Source organism: Gopherus evgoodei, chromosome 5 (genome assembly GCF_007399415.2).
Source record: "Gopherus evgoodei ecotype Sinaloan lineage chromosome 5, rGopEvg1_v1.p, whole genome shotgun sequence".
NCBI lineage: Eukaryota > Metazoa > Chordata > Testudines > Testudinidae > Gopherus > Gopherus evgoodei.
In genome coordinates, this window is record NC_044326.1 from 10,556,504 (window position 1) to 10,579,630 (window position 23,127).

The 23,127-nt window shown below is 42.8% G+C and overlaps 1 long non-coding RNA gene across 1 annotated transcript; it reads left to right on the forward strand.

Moving 5' to 3' along the window:
- The first annotated feature begins 8,100 nt into the window (after positions 1–8,100).
- On the forward strand, positions 8,101–19,763 carry LOC115652920. Its single transcript, XR_004000769.1, has 3 exons — positions 8,101–8,207; positions 10,279–10,281; positions 19,754–19,763. It is a non-coding gene; the product is annotated as an uncharacterized LOC115652920 (long non-coding RNA).
- The last annotated feature ends 3,364 nt before the right edge of the window (positions 19,764–23,127 follow it).

A 23,127-nucleotide genomic window follows, 5' to 3' on the forward strand; every position in this document is an offset into this window, starting at 1 on the left:
ATCTAGCCTCAAATTAATCTCTCTGTTGTGATGAGGGTGTATACACTTCACCCTGACAGGAAATTGGCTGTGGATGCTCTGTGGGCTAAGGTAGCCCCACTCCTGCCTATCATGCCTGGTAGGGAGAAGGGCTTTAAAAGGAGGAAGCTGCAGTTTACAAGGGGAAGTCCTGAGACAGAGTGGCTGAAGTGTGTCCTGAAAAGTAGGAGAAACCGCCATGCCAGAGACCACCTCTGCTCCCAGCTCTGCAGGGAGTCCAGTGAACCCCTTGGATAAGCCCAATAGGAAGAGACTGACTCTGCTACCTAGCTGTGAAGACTCCAGTAAAGCTGCTACCCAGGTGTAACCCACTTGCTTAATAGGGAGATATCTCTTTTAAGAGACCCATGGTGGGAGTTTGGAGTGAGTTATATCTGGGTCATTGTTGCTAGGCAGATTTTGCTCATCCACAAGCTTCTGGATTTGGGTGTGGCAGTTTTGGCGATGCTCCACTAGGTTCCCTATTGCTGGGGTCAGGCTCCATGAGGGTGAACAGTCAGGGCAGCTCCTTTGCAAAGGGCCTTGTGCCCTGGATGAGCTGGGAGAAGCTGAGCCCAGGAGCAGGCATCAGGCTGTTGTCCCTAACACTGAAGCATTTTGAAGCAGGGTTTTCTTTAAATCTATACATGTAACTGAGTGGTTGGTTAATCAGTTTGCTGACTAGCTAGCAGTGATTTCAGCAGAGGAAGAGTCTGCCTGGATTCCAGCTGAAGATTCCTACAAGCAAGGGGAGGAAAGATGTTGTTTTAGACTCAGCAGACTGTAGAGATTTGGTGATCAAAGACACTGAGACTTAAGTGAACTAAACCTATGCTTTTGGAAACTCTCAGTTTCTTCTCACTGTGTTTCTGTGGGGACAGAACTGATTTTAATTTGTCTATTTATATTTATGTGTAACAGTGGGTAATGTCTGTGGATTATAAAATAGCCATGTCATGATGTAAAAAGATTATTTGTTCCTGTATCATGGGATTTTATAAAGTTATTTAATTAAATTCATTTAGTTCCTTTTGGGACTTGACTGGTGGGAGGTTGACCCTGTGCAATCCTTGCTGAAAATCCTTACAGACTGAACTCTGGGTCTCCAACTACTTTCTATGGGAGGGTTTTTATTTTATTTATTTATTTTTAAGACACTGGAGAAGGGTAATGAAGTGAACTCTAGCCCATCCAAAGGGTAACTACACAGGCACCCCTGAAATAAGGTGCTACCACTGAACATTTTGCTTTTTATTGACCCCAGGAGGGGCTTGTTTTGTGCCGAGTCTGAACTTTTTCTTTCCTCCGACCTATGAACAAAGTAATTAGGCCCACAAGGGCGGGTCCCACTGCAAGGACTAAGGGGCTGTGGCCTGTACTGGGCTGACCCCGTGGTGCTAACTGGTTATGGCATGGGCCCCTAATCCAGGTGGGAGGCACCTAAGAGAGTGACTTTTTAAAAACTTCCTTAGCTTTCTGCTTGGGGATAGGCCTGACATACTAGATTCCTTCTCCAAATCTGTCTCCACTTCTTAATTTATACAATGACTGCTAGAAGGCTAATTATAAATATTACAGGTTATTGAATTTACAATGAGACCTAGATACATCACACTGTATTCATAACTTCTCACTTGGTCAGACAAAGCCCTGGTTGGGATGATTTAGTTGGTCCTGCTTTGAGCAAGTGGTTGGACTAGATGATCTTCTGAGGTCCCTTCCAACCCCAGCTCAGAGACTTTCTGCTTTCTTACTTTGGTTGAATTTCTTTTGTTAGATACTCAAAATAGCTACAAGAAATGCTTTCTATTATCTCCAGTTGGCTAAGAGACTCCATCCTATCAAGACAAATGAAGTCCTACTTCAATTTTTCATGCCTGTGTCATCTCTCAGCTGGATTACAGCAATACAATATACATGGGTAAGAAATTCTCTAATCTGAACATGTAGCAACAAGTATATTTATTTAATAGCAACAACAAAAAAAAGACAGAAAACCCCGACTGAAATGAGTCATTCCTCTATGTACGCTTCTCCCTCTGGGGAAAGGAGCACAGAGCAAATAGCATATGACAGATGTGTAGTCACATTGCTTAATGCAGCAGTGATAGGTGCTCAGATACTTAGGTGGTGAGTGCAGTAAAAAAATCTATGTAAAACAGAATTGGTTTCTACTCATTGTAACTTGTGGGGCATTGGAACTTTCCAGATTCCCAGCGATAGCAATGCATCAGGGCAGGACAAAAGTAAGAATCTTGAGAAGCTGTTAATAAGGCTTGTCTTTGGGTCATCCATCCCCCAATTTGTCCTTCTGTATCGGAGCCCTGGCCCCAAAATGCATTTTAGCATGCTTACTTGCTGTGCTGTCTAAACTCTCAGCTGATTAGTGCACTACCTAACTCTGCTTGACACGGATTTATCCTTGTTCATTACCCCTCAAAATGTGAAAGTCAGTTCTGGATACTTCTCTGTAAATATCAGTGATGGGGAAAATAAAAGAATGAACTAGTAAAGGGTTACATTTTAATTATCATTATTTAGACTTTTCTAATGAAAATACTTCTTTTGTTCATTTATGTACAGTTCTACAGCAAGCAATATACTCTAGGGACAGAGCCACAGAGGGGATGTAGGCACCTAACTGCCACTTTCAGGTATCTAAATCAAAAATTTGGATCATCATACCCACCCATCCCTTAGCTATCACCTACATTTCCACTGGTAAAATCACCTAGGTGCCTACATTTCTGTCAGTGGGCTTCCACAAAGCCACCTAGGTTCTGACACTCTGCACCAAACTCATGCCTAAACCTCTGCAGGATTCTCATGCGAGGTGTGCCCCTTCCAGTTGGGCCTGAATTAGTTAATCAGGCCCCACACAAACACAAGAAGAGGCAGCGGGAGACCTGGATATAAACCTCCACTCTGTCTGATTCAGCACAGGGGAGGGCCCTAATCGCTGGAATAGAGGGTCTTTGGGGATATGTGATAAACTCAATCTCTCCTATTTAAACTGTTCCAAGAACAACCTAAATATTTGTCCAGGGAGACACTGAGACTGACTCTACAGCTGAGTGGGTTAGGGCACTTACCTAAGAGATCTCGGTTCTTGTCCCTGCTCCACTGAAGACACATAGGAAATAATTGTCCCATTCTTCTGAGCTCTGGTGAGGCCTCAACTGGAGTACAGTGTTCAGTTCCAGCACCCACACTTCAGGAAATATGTGGATAAACTACACAGAATCCAGAGAAAAGCAACAAAAATAATGACAGATTTGGAAAACCTGACCTATGAGGTAAAGTTATAAAAACTGGGCATTTTTACTCTTGAGAAAAGAAATCAGAAGGGGGGCCTGATAATAGTTTTCAAATATTTTAGAGGATGTTATAAAGAGAAGTGTGATCAATTGTTCTCCAAGTCCTTGAAGGTAGGTCAAAAAGTGATGGACTTAATTCAAAGCAAGAGAAATGTTGGTTAGATATTAGGGAAAATTTTTGTAATGATAAAACTGGTTAAGCTCTGGAATAGCCTTCCAAGGGAGGTTGTGGAATCAGCGTAATTGGAGGTTTTTAAGAACAGGTTGGATAAGCCCCTGGAAGGGATGGTCTAGGGTTTGCTCAGTTCTGTCATCACAAAAGGGCTGGATTTGTTGGCTGCTCAAGATCCCTTCCAGTCCTACATTTCTATGATTTTAGAGTGTGCCCAAGTGATTATTGAGTGAATGTGAATATTTTTAATTTGGAATAGACATTTTCATAAATGTCATGCATGGGAGACACGTGTGGCTCACTGCATTTAACTTATCAATTCCCAGTGCAGACTATTTGAATAAAAACCATAGGCTAGTATTAGTTAACACTACTTCAGACAATTGGGTGAAAACTAATTTGAAGATCGTGTGTAGAGATTTCTTATTTCCCATTAGAGCCATTAGATGACATCTATCTAATTTGCCAGCTAAAATTTGTACATGAAGTTTATATGAGAAAAGTGATTGGAATTCATTTCGCTGTTGCAAAAGATTCACATCAGTAAATATAGTGACTATGTTGGTATTAGCTAAACCTCTGAACCACAAAATACATTTGTCTCATTTTATTTGTAGAAGAATGGCACAATTATTTTGTGAATAATTAACTCCTCAGTGTAGTCACAATTACATCCTGTTATAATAATTAAAATACACCACTATTTGGATTATTCAATGAAATAATGATTTCTTGGTGCAAGATTTAATTAAATATTTTTTTTCTTCCTCAACCTTTGGAAAATAATCTTATCTTTCAATCATTCACAGGTTGTGCACCAATGCTCAGCCTTCATCTAACCTGGCAGATAGTCCAAAAATATGAGCACTAGGGTGCCAGTGGCCAGCACTCAGAGTTGTGATTTTTGCCCTTTGAGTTGGTGGAAGGCTATATTTCCATTTGGAGGGCATTATCTGTAGGAACATAAGAACATATATTACACACTAATTCCATCTAGTCTAATATCCTGCCCTGACTGTAACCTACACCAGATGCTTTAGATGAAGGTGCAAGAAACTCCACAGTAGGCAGATATGATTCCACCTAAACGGCCGTTACTTAGTGGTTCATTTATGTCCTGAAGCATGAAGTTTTCTAACCCTTCCAAAACTATTGTTTTGTTTTAAAGTATTTACTATTCTTAATTATAGATAAATATGTTCAATCTTTTTTCTTTTGATCCTATCACACACTTGGCCTTAATGACATCCTGCGGCAATGAGTTCTACAAGTTAATGTTGCCTTGTGTGAAAAAGTATTTCCTTTTAATCATTTTTTTTAATTTGCCCTTTCAGGTTCATTGAATGTGCCCTCACTCTTGCATTATGAGAATGGAATCTTCTATTTGCCCTATCTACCTTCTCTATTACAATACTACTCTGTATACCTTTATCTTGTCCTTTCTGATCCATCTTCCCCTAAAATAATCTTTTCATCTCTTCATCTGAAAAGTCTTTCCATACTGCCTATTACTCTCATGACCCATCTCGGAGTCATCTCCATTTGTTATATCCTTTTTGAGATGGAATGACCTGAAATGAACACAATTTTCACTGTGTTGATTGTGAGAGGGTCCCCTAGAAAGGATTAAAAGCCAGTTAGACATATCTACTACATTTGTGGCATAATTAATTATTTCTCAGCCAGAGGGGTGCAAAACAAAAGGTGTCAGACCATAAATTAATGGACACTTGGCCTCATAAAAGGTTAAGTGAGTTGCTGGGGGTAGAGGAAGTAGAAGTGGCTAGTCAGTCAGTCATAGAGACTCCTGTGATTAGGGCTTGAGCCAAAGTCTGCAAGAGAACAGATACCTTGGGAAGACTCAGTCTGAGGGGCTAGTGCTCAATACCAGGGCTGGTAAGACAACTCCAGAGTAGCTGAGAAAGGGGAATGAAGACAGAGGCCAGAGGAAGGGCTGAATTGTTAAGACACTTTGGGTGTTAAGTGAACTTCTGTTACCCCATAAGGGATTTGAACTAAATGCTTGTCAGCCGGAGCACGGAGTTGGGCACAAAGGCAAACAGCCTACAGGAGGTACCTAGGCAAGAACCCCTGCGAAGAGAAGCTTTGATATTGGGGTGGGAGGCTGTGACACTGCTTATATTTATATGCTGACATTAAAATACATTCTGTATCATTCTCCATCCCATTCCTTATACATCCTAATGTTTTGTTTGCTGCACATCAAGCAGAGGTCTTCTCTAAACTCCCCATGACATCATGCTGGCTAGAAAATTAAGTTGCACAAGTTGCAATTTTGTAATAATACCTTGAAGAGCTTTACACACAGAAATAAGCTAAGTGCCTGATAGGCATTGGACTATGTTGTTCAAGAAACACAATCCTTTCCCCCCATCTCTGCAGCATACAGAGGGAGTGGATACATTCCAAAGTCCCTTTGAATGGTGCAGCCTGCTCCTCTCTGTGCGCTGAGTCAGTCAACTTGGAAGAACTGTACAGAAAGAGACACCCCGGGTCAGCACCTCTTTCTCCCTCGGTTCCTTCCTCGAGGTGTGTAATGGGGTATTCATCCCCACACTAGTGTAGGAGGGGTTAATTGGGCTAAGAAGGGGCCAATTAACAGGATAGGTCACTTATTCCCCTCAGCTGTGGCCAAAGTGTTACCCTGAATGATGATGGAGCACAGCTGAGAAGAAACAGGTAGCGCTAGTATAAAGCCAGGAAGTGGGCAGCAGGAAGGAGCTGTAGTAAGGGAGTCTGAAGCTATGCTCTAGACATTAGAGAAGGAAGGAAGAAAACCTAGGGGTGAGATGTAGTAAAAGGCTCAGGGAACCAGCAGAAAGGTTAAGATGGTGCAGATCTTAGCTGCTGATTAGAGGGTCTCTGAGCTGGAACCTAGAGTTGAGGGTGGGCTCAGGTTTGCCTCCCAGCCGTTGGAGAAGTAGTACCCTTTGAGCAGTGAATGAGAACTGCCAGAGACCGTGTCCACAAAGGGACTTTGATACCTTGGAAGGGGAGGACTATAGAGACCTGGCTGGAGGCCCAAGCCATGGAGATAGAGGAGTGATGGGGCATGGGAACTAGCCGCAGAAGGAGGCAAGACCTGAAAGGAGCTAATCCCCAGAGTAGCTGGGAAGAGGTGCCCCCTTTGGTTAAGTGGGATAATATGACAGGGTCTGATTCCCTCATCACCCTAGGAATGGGAGCAGTGAGCAATCCTGATGTCACTCAAGCACAGGAAGTGATACTGTGCTTGGCCTTGCAAAAAGGCTCCTTGGGCACATCTTCCTGGCCCAGCCCCACATTTCTGTAATAGGGACAGACACAATCTGCCCCAAAGCTTCACTACCTGCTTGTGAAATAAGTATGTTCACCCACAGATGGGTAAACTAAGACACAGAGAGGCTAAGAACATCACCAAATGCATTATTAGTAGATCCAGGAATAGCACTGGGTCTCTCTGTCTGACAGTCTCCCGTTCCAATTCAAAGCACAATACAAGCACCTGCTTCTCTGGTTAGCAGTACCATTTTACAGATAGGAAAAATGAGGCACATAAAAGTTGTATTATTTACATATGGGTAAAGTAACTTAAAGGCCACCCAGGAAGTCAGTGTCAAAGCAAGACATCTTGATTCGTGAACTCCTGGTTCCCAGTCCTCCATTTGGTCTGCATAGGCTTTTGGATCAAGGTGTTGGACTAGGTGACCTCCTGAGGTCTCTTCCAACCCTGATATTCTATTATTCTATGATCTTAGAGAAACCAAAATTGACAAAATGCACTGGTCAGTTCAAACTGAGCTGTGTAGGTGCTTTGCATAAGAGCAACATTTTCACTGGGAAAATGGAGGAAACAGGGAGAATACTTTTGACCAAATAATAAGCTATCTTAAAAGATTAAAAATGTAATCTACCTTGTGAATATCCATCTTTGTGTCTCTAACTTCAATGAAACAGAGTCCATAGCATAGTATACTGAGATCTGCAATGTGCATTAGCATCCTATAAGGCCTTGAAGCCTTTTTTGCACATGTATCTGCATAATTAAATAATGAAAAGAAAAGCAATAGGGAAAAAAATTAAAGCTGTTCTGTTATTCCTGCCTTTTAATGAGTGAATTAGAATGAGAAAATCTAATATGACTAAGATATTATAAATTCTTATGAAGCTCTATACACCTGGCCATCCATTTTATGAATCATCTGAAATCTAATTTCTAAGATCTCCAGATATTTGTGTACATAAAAACCAGAATCCAATAATACTGCATAATCTATTAGTACTTCATAAAATGTAGATCTTCTAGCAGCTTCTATGTGAAAGCATAGTCCTGGGGTTGAGAAGCTGCAGCGGGATTCTAATTTTAATTTCAGCTTCTACTATAGCAGGGATCGGCAACCTTTCAGAAGTGCTGTGCCCGAGTCTTCATTTATTCACTCTAATTTAAGGTTTTGTGTGCCAGTAATACATTTTAACATTTTTAGAAGGTCTCTTTCTATAAGTCTATAATATATAACTAAACTATTGTTGTGTGTAAAGTAAATAAGGTTTTTTAAATGTTTAAGAAGCTTCATTTAAAATTAAATTAAAATGCAGAGCCCCCTGGACCGGTGGCCAGGACCCGGGCAGTGTGAGTGCCACTGAAAATCAGCTTGTGTGCCGCCTTTGGCACGTACATGTGCCATAGATTGCTTACCCCTGTACTATAGACTTATGTGACTTTGGGCTACTCCTATATCTGTCTATGTCCCTGTCCTTCATCTAGAAAGTGGAGTAATACTCATCAAATGAAGTTGTGAGAATAATCTTATAAAACAATTGGGCAGTGCTCAGTGAAGTGAAGCATTTAGGAACCTAGGTAGATAATATCGATAATGCTTAGATACAACCTTATTCTCTGACATCACTCATAGCATTCCAATGTTTGATTGTGATAGGCTGGCAGTCAGCTACTGAATCAGTGCAGCCACTATTGACTCTATCAGAGATGGCTGAAGTCCATGGACCATGCTTTGATTGCAGTTTAATTGATCTGAATCTAGGGTAACTCCTCCAAAGCAAATGAATTTATACGGAGATCAGAATATGGTCCTATATAATAATGGATCTGATGCATATGTCTTCTGATACAGCCATGGCTAGTGCAAAAATGAAGACAGGCTGTTATTATAAAGTTTTGTTGATGACTTTAATCAACACTTCCACCACCACAAATCTCACCCTTTGTTTCTTCTTCTTGCCTGAACATGCTTATGGGCTTTCCTCCAAAAACCTGTCTTTTGGATTGTAATTGCTTATGCCCCTGGGAACCCCTCTATTTATTATTATTATTTCATGTTTGTTACAGTGGCACTTAAGGATCAACTGAGAACAAGGTCCTGGTGTCCCAAGCACTGTACAAGTACTCAGTGAGAAACAGGCCTTGTCCTGAAGAGCTTCTTCTAAAATAGACAAGATAGCCAGAGGGTAGTGGGAAGAAATATATAACACAAGATACACAATGTGATGGCAGCAAATGGCAGATTAGTTTGAAGTATTTTGGGGAGAGAGATACTAGTTTGAAGAGGATATTTTAAATGGAAAGAAAAATGAATGAGGGGCCATTTAAGAGAAGGGGTGATGGGGACAGGGCAGGGGAGAAGAGGGTAGAAGAGGCATGTGTGGAGTGAGGCTGAGGTGACTGGGAAGGAAGGGGTGTGAGGGAGTGGAAGCAAACAGCCAATCAGCCCAGGGCAGGGAAAGTCAGTACAAAACTGTAGAAGTCTGTGGCACTGGTTTAGCTGCTTCTGTGCAGCGGTTCCTACCAGCTAGACTCCCTGGCTGACTTCTTCCTGCAGTTTCTTTCCCTAATCCCACATGGTGAGGGGATGCCTAGTCTACCCAGTCATGTCTCTGCTGTATGGTGAGTAGGATGGCCCCAACTGGGTCCCTGTTTTGTCTGCCTCTCTTCCCAGTGTAGCAATCTCTGCTTTAGCTGCTTCTGCTTCTTGTGTCCTGATGAGTTCATTTGGATTCACCTGCGGACAGAGTAGCCACACCTGTGATCTCACCTGATCTGAGTGCAGTTTTCTCTGTGGTCACTGGAGGCTAACAAGCTGTGTATGTAGCAGGAGTTAGTTGTCTGCTGTTTCTAGCTGTCTTTTTGTGCTCTGAGCTGCCCCTCTCATCCCAATGCTGTGGAGCAAGGTTAGTAAAATGGGAGGTGGTGGGGTAGGAATCCCAGCAGGGGCAGCCCCTTCCTTTGCCTGAAGTTCAGCCGCTTCTTAGGGTGACAAGACTGCAAATGTGAAAAATTGGGTCAGGGGGTGGGGGGGGTGATAGATATAAGAAAAAGACCCCAATATTGGGACTGTCCTTATAAAATCAGGACATCTGGTCACCCTACTGCTTCTCCTCCAGCAGCTACCTCTTAAGAGTCTGCAGGGCAGAGCGGGGAATGGGAAGCAGGAGGGATGCGTATGTAGGGTGATGGTACTGCTCCCTGCTGTGGAAAGTTGGAGAGGGAATTCCTGTTAGACAGGAATAGGGAAGGAGACAAATGGAGCCCAGGAGTGAGAAGGGGGCAGCAACTGAAGTTTGTATGTTGTGAGGGATGGATACTGTTCTCCAAGCCTGCCATTGTTCCCAGGACAAGGGTTGGAATAATCCAAGGAAGTTACTGGAGAGACTCTGAGGGAGAGGAACAGGGGTTAAAGCAGAGTTGTTGTCTGGAGGGAGGTTTTGGTTGTGGTTTTTGACGCTGGCCCAAACACAGTAATGAAGGGGGAACAGGATGTTTTCTTTTTGAAGTCACCCCCCAAAATCATGTGATATTTTGAGTTATTGTTGTTAATAACACTATCTTGGAGTCTCTTATAGCTAATCTCTTGTTGTTTGAGAGTTTGCCTCATGAGTTGGAATCATAGGCCAGTGTGATATAATGGTCTGCTACTAATAGTGATTCCTGGTGGAGGGAGTCAAAACCTATAAAGCTTGCCTCAGCTTTGAAAGAGTCATTCTAGCCTGGGATCTTGGTTTACACAGAGGCCTGCTGCAGCTTTGTAAGGATGAGTTTAACCTGAAAGCCTGGCTCTAACAGGGGCCTGCCAAGCTTGAAAGATTTGTTCCAACCCTGAAAGACTTTGTCTAGCTTGGTAGTTCACCCAAGACCCAGATCTGCCCTAGCCCAGAAAAATTCCAGGCAGGGAAGCTTAGTTCAGGCAGAAGCTTGTACCTAAAAGATTGCATTAGCCTGGAACATGAGCTGATGTAAAGATGTGTTCCAATTCTAGTCAAGCAGTGAGTTGGAGGAGGAGGGGAAGGGCTTTTACTTTATATATACTGTGACAAAGTTCCTCCTCTACATTGGTGGGTCCTACGCTTATTGGTAGATTTGCTCACCTCAGTGATCTCCCCCACAGTCTGGATCAGCTCCTCCTGTGTCTGATCAGGAGTTGGGAGGTTTGGGGGGAACCCAGGCCCGCCCTCTACTCCGGGTTCCAGCCCAGGGCCCTATGGATTTGCAGCTGTCTATAGTGCCTCTTCTGACAGCTACACCTCCCTGGGCTACTGCCCAAGGCCTCCTCCAAACACCTTCTTTATCCTCACCACAGGACCTTCCTCCTGGTGTCTGATAATGCTTGTACTTCTTAGTCATCTAGCAGCACACCCTCTCAGGCCTTGGCTACACTCACACTTTACAGCGCTGCAACTGGGGTGTGAAAAAACACCCCCCTGAGCACTGCAAGATACAGCGCTGTAAAGCATCAGTGTAATCAGGGCACGCTACACCCGTAAGGGATGTGGTTTACATGCAGCGCTGGGAGAGCTCTCTCCCAGCGCTGGCGCTCTGACTACACTCACACTTCAAAGCGCTGCCGGGGCAGCGCTTTGAAATTCCAAATGTAGCCATACCCTCAGTCTCAGCTCCTTGTGTCTCTTGCTCCCAGCTCCTCACACACACTTCCTCTCCTCTGGCTCCTTCCCATCTGAATGGAGTGAGCTCCTTTTAAAACCCAGGTGCCCTGATTAGCCTGCCTTGATTTGCTGCAGGTGTTTTAATCAGCCTGTCTGCCTTAATTGGTTCTAGCAAGTTCCTGACTACTCTAGTGGAGAACCCGCTCTGGTCACTCAGGGAACAGAAAACTACTCACCCAGTGACGAGTATATTTGCCCTCTACCAGACTCCTGCACCCCACTGGCCTGGGTCTGTCACAATACATAGATTCTGGGACTGGAAAAGACTTCGAGAGGTCATTGAGTCCAGTCCACTGCCCTCATGGCAGGATCAAATACTGTCTAGACCATCCCTGATAGACATTTATCTAACCTACTCTTAAATATCTCTACAGATGGAGATTCCACACTCTCCCTAGGCAATTTATTCCAGTGTTTGACCACCCTGACAGTTAAGAACCGTTTCCTAATGTCCAACCTAAACCTCCCTTGCTGCACTTTAAGCCCATTTTTTCTTCTTCTGACCTTAGAGGCTAAGGTGAACAAGTTTTCTCCCTCCACCTTATGACACCCTTTTAGATACCTGAAAACTGCTATCATGTCCCCTCTCAGTCTTCTTTTTTCCAAACTAAACAAACCCAATTCTTTCAGCCTCCTTTCATAGGTCATGTTCTCTAGACCTTTAATCATTCTTGTTGCTCTTCTCTGGACCCTCTACAATTTCTCCACATCTTTCTTGAAATGCAGTTCCCAGAACGGGACACAATACTCCAGTTGAGGCCTAACAGCGCAGAGTAGAGTGGAAGAATGACTTCTCGTGTCTTGTTTACAACACACCAGTTAATACATCCCAGAATCATGTTTTTGTTTTTTTGTTTTTTTGTTTTTGCAACAGCATCACACTGTTGACTCATATTTAGCTTGTGGTCCACTATAACCCCTAGATTGCTTTCTTCCGTACTCCTTCCTAGACAGTCTCTTTCCATTCTGTATGTGTGAAACTGATTGTTCCTTCCTAAGTGGAGCACTTCGCATTCATCTTTGTTAAACTTCATCCTGTTTACCTCAGACCATTTCTGCAATTTGTCCAGATCATTTTGAATTATGACCCTGTCCATCAAAGCAGTTGCAATCCCTCTCAGTTTGGTATCATCTGCAAACTTAATAGGTGTACTTTCTATGCCAATATCTAAGTTGTTAATGAAGATATTGAACGGAGCCGGTCCCAAAACAGACCCCTGCGGAACCCCTCCTGTTATATCTTTCCAGCAGGATTGGGAACCATTAATAACTCCTCTCTGAGTATGGTTATCCAGCCAGTTATGCCCCCACCTTATAGTAGCCCCATCTAAGTTGTATTTGCCTAGTTTATTGATAAGAATATCATGCAAAACCATATCATATGCCTTACTAAAGTCTAGGGATACCACATCCACCCACTTGTCCCTTCTCCGCAAGACTCGTTATCCTATCAAAGAAAACTATCAGATTGGTTTGACATGATTTGTTCTTTACAAATCCATGCTGGCTATTCCCTGTCACCTTACCATCTTCCAAGTGTTTGCAGATGATTTCCTTAATTACTTGCTCCATTATTTTCCCTGGCACAGAAGTTAAACTAACTGGTCTGTAGTTTCCTGGGTTGTTATTTCCCTTTTTATAGATTGGCACTATATTTGCCCTTTTCCAGTCTTCTGGAATCTCTCCTGTCTCCCATGATTTTCCAAAGATAACAGCTAGAGGCTCAGATACCTCCTCTATTAGCTCCTTGAGTATTCTAGAATGCATTTTATCAGGCCCTAGTGACTTGCAGGCATCTAACTTTTCTAAGTGATTTTTAACTTGCTCTTTTTTTCATTTTTATCTTCTAAACCTACCCTCTTTCCATTAGCATTCACTATGTTAGGCATTCCTTCAGACTTCTTGATGAAGACCGAAACAAAGAAGTCATTAAGCATCTCTGCCATTTCCAGGTTTCCTGTTACTGGGAACTATTTTGTTATGAACTTGCTATGCAAATCACAGAATATCGGAGTTGGCAGGGATCTCAGGAGGTCATCTAGTCCAACTCCCTGCTCAAAGCAGGACCAATCCCCAATTAAGCCCCAGCCAGAACTTTGTCCAGCCTGACCTTAAAAACCTCTAAGGAAGGAGATTCCACCACCTCCCTAGGTAACCCATTTCAGTGCTTCACCACTCTCCTAGTGAAAAAGCTTTTCCTAATATCCAACCTAAACCACCCCTACTACAACTTGAGAGCATTACTCCTTGTTCTGTCATCTGATACCCAGAGCTGTAACTAGTTATTTTTGCCTCCGAGGCAAGAATATAAAATTCCACCCTCCCCCAGAGCCGGCTTTTTGGTGGCAATTTGGCGATGGGTGCCTCAGTCCCTCTTGGAGGGACGGGCCTGCCGCTGAATTGCTGCCGAAGAATGAATGAAGCGGTGGTGGTAGCTGCTGCCAAAGCGCCACCGATTGTGGCTTTTTTTTTTTCTTCTTTTTTTTCCCCCTCCGCCGCTTTCTGTGCCCCTTGGCTTTGTGCGCCTGAGACAAGTGCCTCACTCGCCTCACCAGGGCCGTCCTTAGGCATAGGCAGAATAGGCAGCCGCGGAGGGCCTCACTCTCCCTGAGGGCACCACTCTGCAGGCAGCCCAGACAGTGTAGAAGCAGGGCTGCTGGGTCCTAGAGAGAGCCGATTGCAGCACAGTCTGAGGAATGGGATTGGCTGCTGGGGTCTCTGGGAAGGGGAGGGGGTGGGGGTTGGGAAAGGAGCTCACCTGTGAGTGTGACTCTTTCCCCCCGGCTGAGGTCAGGTGACGCAGGCTCTGTGGCTCTGGAACCAGTATCCTTTGTTGTCTCCCATAACATCCATTCTTCTCCCCCCTGCCCCACGGAGCACCCCCTCCTTTCTCCCTCCTCCCCAGGAGCACCCCTCTTTCTCTCTTCCCTCCCCTCCGTCAGGGCTGGGTTGGGTGAGGTGGTGGCAGGAGGGATGGCTTGCTGCCTGCTGAGGAATGAAAGTGAAAGTAACTCACTTCCTCGGCAGGCAGCCAGGATTGGAATGTCACACACGGCTTGGCTGGGGTTAGCCAGATGTGTGAAAAATCAGGATAAGGGATTGGAGTAGGGATGAGCAGATATCCCTATTTTATAGGGACAGTCCCAATTTTGGGGTCTTTTTCTTATATAGGCTCCTTTTACCCTCCACCCCCACCCATCCCTGTCCTGATTTTACACACTTTCTGTCTGGTCACTCTAGGTGGGGGTAATTGGTGCCTATATAAGACAAAGCCCCAAATAACAATCCTGAATCCAATTTCAATGTGTTTTTTTTAAATCAATATCTTAGCCAAAAACAGAAAATTAAGTTGTTGATAATTATTAGTGACACGTTTGGTTTGAGGCAGGGAGTGGGTCAGTTTTCATCAGAGAAACAAAAAATGTTGACTGACTTTCCTATAGCCTGTTACTCCTGCTAAGAGCCCTCCAACAACTGTAATATGCTCATCTCCTTACTAGTGTATAAAGCAGAGTTCGGCAACCTACGGCACACCTGTCAAAGGTGGCAGGTGAGCTGATTTTTGATGGTATGCAGCAGCAGGCTGAGCGGCTCAGCCCATCACTGCTCGGGGGTTCCGGCTGCTGCCCTATTGCCAGCTGGGATACCAGCCATCGGCCCCACTCAGTACCTGCTGCTGGCCTGGGGACCCCCAAGGAACCCCAGGCTGGCAGTGGGCTGAGCAGGCCAGCTGACCCACTCAACCTGCTGTCAGCCTGGGGTTCCATTCACTCAGCCGGCAGCGGGCTGAGTGGGCTGGTGGCGGGCTGAGCGGGCTAGTGGCGGGCTGAGCAGGGCCGGTGCGGGGTTGAGTGGCTCTGTCTGCTGCCAGTCTGGGGTGCCAGCAGCACTCAGGCTATTGCTACTCCAGGGTTCCAGCTGCCGGCCCCTTGCCAGTCAGGAGCTCAGCCGCCAGCGCTACTCTGCCTCCTGCCAGCCTGGGTGAACAGAATCCCAGGCTGGTAGCGGTCTGAGGGAAGGTTGGCGGCCGGGATCCTGGCTGGCAGGAGTTGGTGGTCAGAACCCCAGACCAGCAGCGGGCTGAGCAGGGCCTGGGATCCTAGTCTAGGGTTCCAGCCACCAGCCCGCTGCCGGTTTGGGGTTTCATTTACTCAGCTGGCAGGTGGCCAAGACCTCAGATAATAACAATAGTTTATTTATATAATATAGACATAGAGAGAAACCTTCTACAAACATTAAAATGTATCACTGGCATGAGAAACCTTAAATTACAGTGAACTTGGCACACCACTTCTGAAAGGTTGCCGACCCCTGGTATAGAGTGACCATATGTTGTACTAAGATTCTCCTGCTTTTTTTTTTCCCTGTGAGTCAGTATAACTTTTGCCAGCCCAGAAGTTGGGCAGCCAATGTTTTACGTTTTCACAATGTTTTCTCCAACTTTCATAAAGTAAATACATAGTTAATATGAGTTAAAAAGGCCAGGGACACTTTGTGAAGAATCTGTACAGCAGATCATGCCCATAGACGATCCAGAAAAGAAATTTGAGGTTGAATTTTTTAATGTTGTGATGGATAAAGCAGTATCTGCTGTTGATGAAAGGTTTAATACCTTGCAAGTACACCATGAAAAGTTTGGATTTTTGTATGACATAACTAACTTCAACAAAATAGGAAAACAAGAGCAACTAATGACAAAGTGCAAAAATCTAGAGAGCCTCCTGAAGCACGGTGATAGTTTTGATTTAAATGGACTTGAACTGTACGAAGAATTGAGTACATTGTCATCAATGTTGCCACATGCAAAATCGATGATGGACATTGTACAGTTTATTCATACCCGCAAACTTGTTGACATATATCCTAATGTGTACATTGCCACTCGTATTCTACTGACAATTCCTGTAACAGAAGCATCAGGAGAACGGAGTTTCTCAAAACTAAAGCTCATTAAAAACTATCTCCGCTCTACAATGAGTCAGGAACGCTTGACTGGTCTTGCTATTCTTGCGATCGAACAAGACACAACTTTGTCTTTGTCATATGATGACATTATTACTGATTTTGCAGCCAAAAAAGCCAGAAAGATTGCTTTTAATTAAAAACAAATCTTTGTTTCAATACCTCTTCATATAAATTTCCAATAAAATTTTGATAAATTAAAAAAAATATATATTATTTGCATCATTCTGTCATATCAGAATTTTTTCTATAGTGCTGCTTCTTTAGTGCTAGTCCATCAGCATTACAGTGTGCTTAATTAAGTTAAACTGGTTTTAATAATGTGAATGTGGCAAGTTTTCCAATACTATAAGCTTATGTTTGTGTTGCTAAGAGCAGATCAGGCACAGGGGCACCAGTTTAATAATCTCTCCTAGGGCACCATAAATCCTAAAGCCGGCCCTGTGCCTCACCCTTGTTACAGCTCTTCTGGTACTACTGAGAACAGTCTAGATCCATCCTCTTTGGAACCCCCTTTCAGGTTGTTGAAAGCAGCTATCAGATCCCCCCTCATTCTTCTCTTCTGCAGACTAAATAATCCCAGTTCCCTCAGCCTCTTCTCATAAATCATTTTTGTAATCTCAGTGCGCTGGTCTGCAATACCAAATTAAATCATCCTAACTATATCACTCAGGGCTGTAATGATGCCAATCTAAACCCCGGTATAGACAGAGCTAGGTTAACAGAAGAATTCTATCACTGAAGTAAGTGTCCACACTACAGTGCTATAGCAACATAGACACAGCAGCACCTCTATAGCATTTCTAGGGTAAACATACCCTATAACTTGTTGTTTCGTTTCCTATGGAACCATTTTTTTTTAAAAAATCCCTTTTTAAAGTGTTCTTGAGTGTATGTGTTGTGCACTGTTCTCCTTCATGGCAGTTGTCTGACCCATAGTTCACATGTGATCAATTGCTGTAACAGGTTGATATTACTGTGCTAGTCTGACTCTCAAATAATCACCAAGCACCTTCATATAAGGTCCAAACACCTGCAGGGGTGCTTTTAACAGAGGAGCTTGGCATTATTATGGAATCAGGGTCCACGAGCCTGGCTCATGTATTAGTTTTATTACAGTAAGCAAAGCACAGAAAAGACTTCTAAAAATAAGACAAATTGGGCTAGTGAGTCACATCAGACTTAATGTTGTTCTCAAACATCATAAACAAAACACTTGTAGCACCAGATTAATTCACAAGAAATGCATTTGGTATATATAGGAATGCACTGGAGACAGCTTTTTATTACAGAAGGTGGAGAGAGAAACTAGTGGAGAGACTGTTCTAGATTAGATTCTGATAAATGGGGAGGAACAGAGTGAGAATTTGAAGGTGGAAGGCAGATTGGGTGACAGTGATCATGAAATGATAAAGGTAATTATTCTATGGAATGGAAGGAGGGAAAACAGCAGAATAAAGACAATGAACTTCAAGAAGGCAGACTTTAGCAAATTTAAAAAAATTGTCAAGTATCAGAGGGGTAGCTGTGTTAGTCTGGATCTGTAAAAGCAGCAAAGAGTCCTGTGGCACCTTATAGACTGACAGACATATAGGAGCATGAGCATGCATCTGACATAGTGGGTATTCACCCACGAAAACTCATGCTTCTATATGTCTGTTAGTCCTGTGGCACCTTATAGACTCTTTGCTGCTTTTAAAAAAATTGATAGGCAAGATCCTGTGGGGAGCAGGATTAAGGAAAAACAAGGTCTGGAGAAATGGCAGTTTTTAAGAGAGACATTATTAAGGGCACAAAAGCAAACTATCTCAATTTGTAGGAAAGATAGGAAGTATGGTAAGAGACTCTCCTTGCTTAACCAGGAGATCTTCAATGACCTGAAACTCAAAAAAGAGTCATACAAAAAGTGAAAACATGGTCAAATTGTGAATATTATTAAAACACAAAAAACAAACACACACTATAGGTAGGGACAAAACAAAGCCAAGATACAGAACAAGATTAAACTAGCTAGGGACCAAAGGGGTAACAAGAAAGCATTATAGAAATACATTAGAAGCAAAAAGAACAAGGACAAGGATAGGGTAGGTGAATTACTCAATGAGGAGGGCAAGACAATAGCAGAAAATGCAGCCTAGTCTATAGTTTGACTACTATTAGAGTTAGATATTAGGAAAACATTTCTAATCTAAATATCCCTGGCTGCAGATTAAGCTGATTGGTTCATGACCTAGCTTCAGTGGCCATAGAGAATAATTGATCGCTGTCCTCTTTATAACAGCCCTTAAGATATTGATAGACTGTTATCAAGTCATCCCTCAGTATTCCTTTCTGAAGACTAAACATACCAGTTTTCTCAACCTTTCCTCATAGGTCAGATTTTCAAAACCTTTTTATCACTTTGCTGCTGTCTTTTGGACTCTGCAGTTTGTCCACATCCTTCTGAAATCATGGTTCCTTCTGAAATCATTGTACCTAGAATTAGACACAGTACTCCAGCAGGGGCCTCACCAGTGCCAGGTAGAGCGGGACAATTACTTACCATGTCTTACATACAACACTCATGTTAATACCTCCCAGAATTATATTAGCCTTTTTGTCAGTGTGATGCAGCTGCAAACTCCTATTCCGTTTGTGCTCCACTATAATGCCCAAATCCCTTCCAACAGTACTACTACCTAGACAGTTATTCCCAATTCTGTAGCTGTGCATCTGATTTTTCCTTCCTACGTAATTTGCACTAGTCTTTACTGAATTTAATCTTGCTCAGTTCAGACCAGTTCTCCAATTTGTCAAGGTTATGTTGAATTTCAAGACTGTCTGCCAAAGTGCTTGCAATGCCTTCCTTCTTAGTGTCATCTGCAAAATGTATAAAACATACTCTCTTCTCCATTATCCAAGTCATTCATGAAGATTATTAAATAGTACTAAACCCAGGTTTACCCCTGTGCGACCTCACTATATACACCCGCCCAGCTTGATGGCAAACCACTGACAATTATGTTTTGAGTAAGAAGCGAGTAAAGATTTTCAACTGGTTATGCATCCACCTTTTAGGAAATTCATCTAGACCACATTTCCCTAGTTTGCTTATGAGAATATCAGGTGGAACTGTGTCAAAAGCCTTACTAAAATCAAGGTATGTCACATCTACTGCTTACCCCTTCCACTAAGTCAGTAATCCTATCAAAGAAGGAAATTAAGTTGGTTTGGCATAATTTGTTCTTGATGCATCCATGCTGACTATTCCTTATAACCCTATTATCTTCCAGGTGCTTATAAATTGATTGTTTAATAATTTGGTCCAATATCATTCCAGGTAATGAAGTTAGTCTGACTGGTTTATAATTCCCTGGGTCCTCATTGTTGCCCTTTTTAAAGACAGGTACTATGTTTGCCTTTCTCCAGTCTTCTGGGACGTCTCCCAGAAGTTTTCAAATATAACTAGATTGCTTCTGCTAGTTCCTTATATACCCTAGGATGAATTTTATCAGGCCCTGCTGACTTGAATACATTTAACTTATCCAATAATTCTTTATCTTATTCTTTGCCCATTTTGGCTTGTGTTCCTTTCCCCTGGTTGTCCCTATTAACTGTGTTGAGTACCTGGTCATCATTAACCTTTTCAGTGAAGACTGAAGCAAAATATGCATTAAGCATCACAGCTGTCTTGATGCCATCAGATATTAGCTTTCCCTCCCCTCTAAGTAGAGGACCTACACTTTCCTTAGTCTTTCTCTTGCCCATCATATATTTAAAGAACCACTTCTTACTGTCTTTTATATCCCATGCCAGGTGTAGCTTATTTTGTGCCTTAACATTTCTGATTTTTCCCTATATATATGTGCTGTTCTTTTGTACTCCTCCCTAACTATTCATCCATGTTTTCACTTTTTGTAGGAAATCCTGTTTGATTTTCAGGTAATTGAAGAGCTCCTGATAGAGCTATATGGGCCTCTTACTATTCTTCCTGTCTTTCCTTTGCATTAGAATAGTTTGCAATTGTGTCTTTAATATTGTCTCCTCGAGGAACTGCCAGTTCTCCTGAACTCCTTTTCCCCTTAGATTTTCTTCAAATGAGACCTTACCTACCATTTCTCTGAATTTGCTAGTCTGCTTTTTTGAAGTCCATATGCTCTCACTCTTTCCTTTCCTTAGAATTATGATTTCATGATCACTGTCACCAACATTGCCTTTCATCTTCACAATCTGACCCATTCCTCTTGTTCAGAATCAAGTCTAAAATGGCTGTCCCTGCCCCGGTAACTTACTCCACCTTCTGGAACAAAAAATTGTCCCTGATACATTTTAAGAATTTCTTGGAGATTTTGTGTTTTGCTGTATTACTTTCCCAACAGACATCTAGGTAGTTAAAGTCCCCCATTACTACCAGGTCCAGTATTTTGGATATTTCTGCTATTTGTTTTAGAAATGCCTCATCCACCTCCTCTTCCTGATTTGGTGGCCTACAGTAGACCCCAGTCATGACACCACCCCTATTTTAACCCTTTTATCTTTACCCAGAGACTCTCAACTGCTCTGCCATTCACATCATTTATAATGCAACCCCTCCTCCCTTTTATTCCCAATCTGTACTTGCTGAACGAGCCATACACTGGTATGCCAATATTTCAGTCATGAGACTTATCCCCCCAAGTCTGTAATGACAATTTAATCATAATTTAGCTTATGTACTTATATTTCCAGTTCTTCCTCTTTATTCCCATACTCCTTGCATTTGGGTACAGGCATCTAAAATGTTGATCAGATGCCCTCACTGATTTTCTTCTTGTTGCTTCTTTGACATTACTGTAATGTTCCATGTACCCCTCCCCCCAACATCTAACCCTCTGTTAATATCACCTTTTTAAAGCTTACCTGTGAGATTTTGTCACCTGCCACATTGAACCTAGTTTAAAACCCTCCTCACTAGGTTGGCAAGTTGGTGTGTGAAGATGATCTTCCCCTTCCTGGTCAGGTGAACTCCATCTTCTCTCAGGAGATCTTCTTCCCAGAACAGCATCCCATGGCCAAGGAAGCCAAAGCCCACCCATCGACACCATCTGCACAGCCACGCATTCATCTTCACGACAAGCATATCCCTGCCTGAACTCTGGACACCACACTTTAGGAAAGATGTGGAGAAACTGGAAAGTCCAGAGGAAAGTAGTAAAAAATGAATGAAGATCTAGAAAGCATGACCTAGAGGAAAGATTGAGGAGAGATGTAAGTCTTAAAGTACATAAAAGGTTGTTTTACAGAGGAGGTTGGTAAATTGTTCTTCTGATTCATGAAGAACAGGACAAGAAGTAATGGGCTTAAATTGCAGCAAAGGGATTTAGGTAAGATGTTCGGAAAAACTTCCTAACTCTAACGATAGTTAAGCACTGGAAAAAATTACCTAGGAAGGTTGTGAAATCTCCATCAGTTGTGTTTTGTTAAGAACAGGTTAGACCAGGGGTCGGCAACCTCTGTCACGCAGCTCGCCAGGGTAAGCACCCTGGCAGGCCGAGCCAATTTGTTTACCTGCCACGTCAACAGATTCAGCGGACCGTGGCTCCCTCTGGCCGCGGTTTGCCGTCCCAGGCCAATGATGGGTCCAGAAGCCGTGGCCAGCACATCCTCGCCCACGCTGCTTCTACAGGAATGGTGTAGATAATACCTGGTCCTGCCTGGGTTCAGGGGACTGTACTAGATGATAATCCATGGCATTTCCAGTCCTACATTTCAATATTTTTATGATTATATTACAGGCAGGGCTGGTAGCACTGTCTAATATAATGAAAATTGTCTGGCACCATTTATAAGAGGCAGGGGAGGCTTTTAGACAACAGCCTTCTTCACTACACAACCCTGATTCACTCTGAAGCAAGTCCATCTTCTACACTGAGCAAGTCAGGAATCCTGTGCAAATAGCATTTGATCATGTAATTCAAGACTGTGTCATGACACATAAACTCAAAGGAGCAAATTTAAGGTTGCGTAGGCATTTAGCATTTCCTAACTTTTGAGTGCTTGACTTTGCCATCTTAATGTTCTTTTAATGAAGCTTTATTTTGTGTATATAAACACAGTAGCAATCAAAGTTGCTATTGTTGCCTATAAAATACTTGATACATGATATTGGTGTTCATGGCTACCCTACATTATGGCGTGGTGAAAAATTCTTGTCTGAGTGCCTTTGCATAAATAGCAGACAATGATATATTGTTTTCCCAGACATTTTATTGTTGTGTATGTAGAGTAAGTACAGGTCAAGTGAATCAATAAACACTGAATACATTAGCTGCTATATGAAAAATATGAATGTAGCTACTGTTCATGCAATATTGTTTTAGGTTTCAACCTCCCTGACTCATTCTCTTGCATACCCAATATTTCTCTGTAATGGGAAAGAAATTGTGTACTGCGAACACACAGTGCTAAGAATAATTTTAATTGAGGATTAAGATATAATTATACAATACCCTCCTCTTCTCTAGCCTCCCGACCCCACTTCAGCCTATCCCATATACTGCTGCAAAAATAATCATCATTTCTTGTCACCTTATGCCTTTCTGCATGAGGTTTAAACTCGGAATTTCCAGGAGCATGGTCACTCAACCCTTGCTTTTGTCCTGCAGTCTCAAACTCTGCATTCTGCTGGCTCCTTTCAGCTTGATGCTCCTCTACAACCTTTTAAAAGACATATCAGGCCCCATT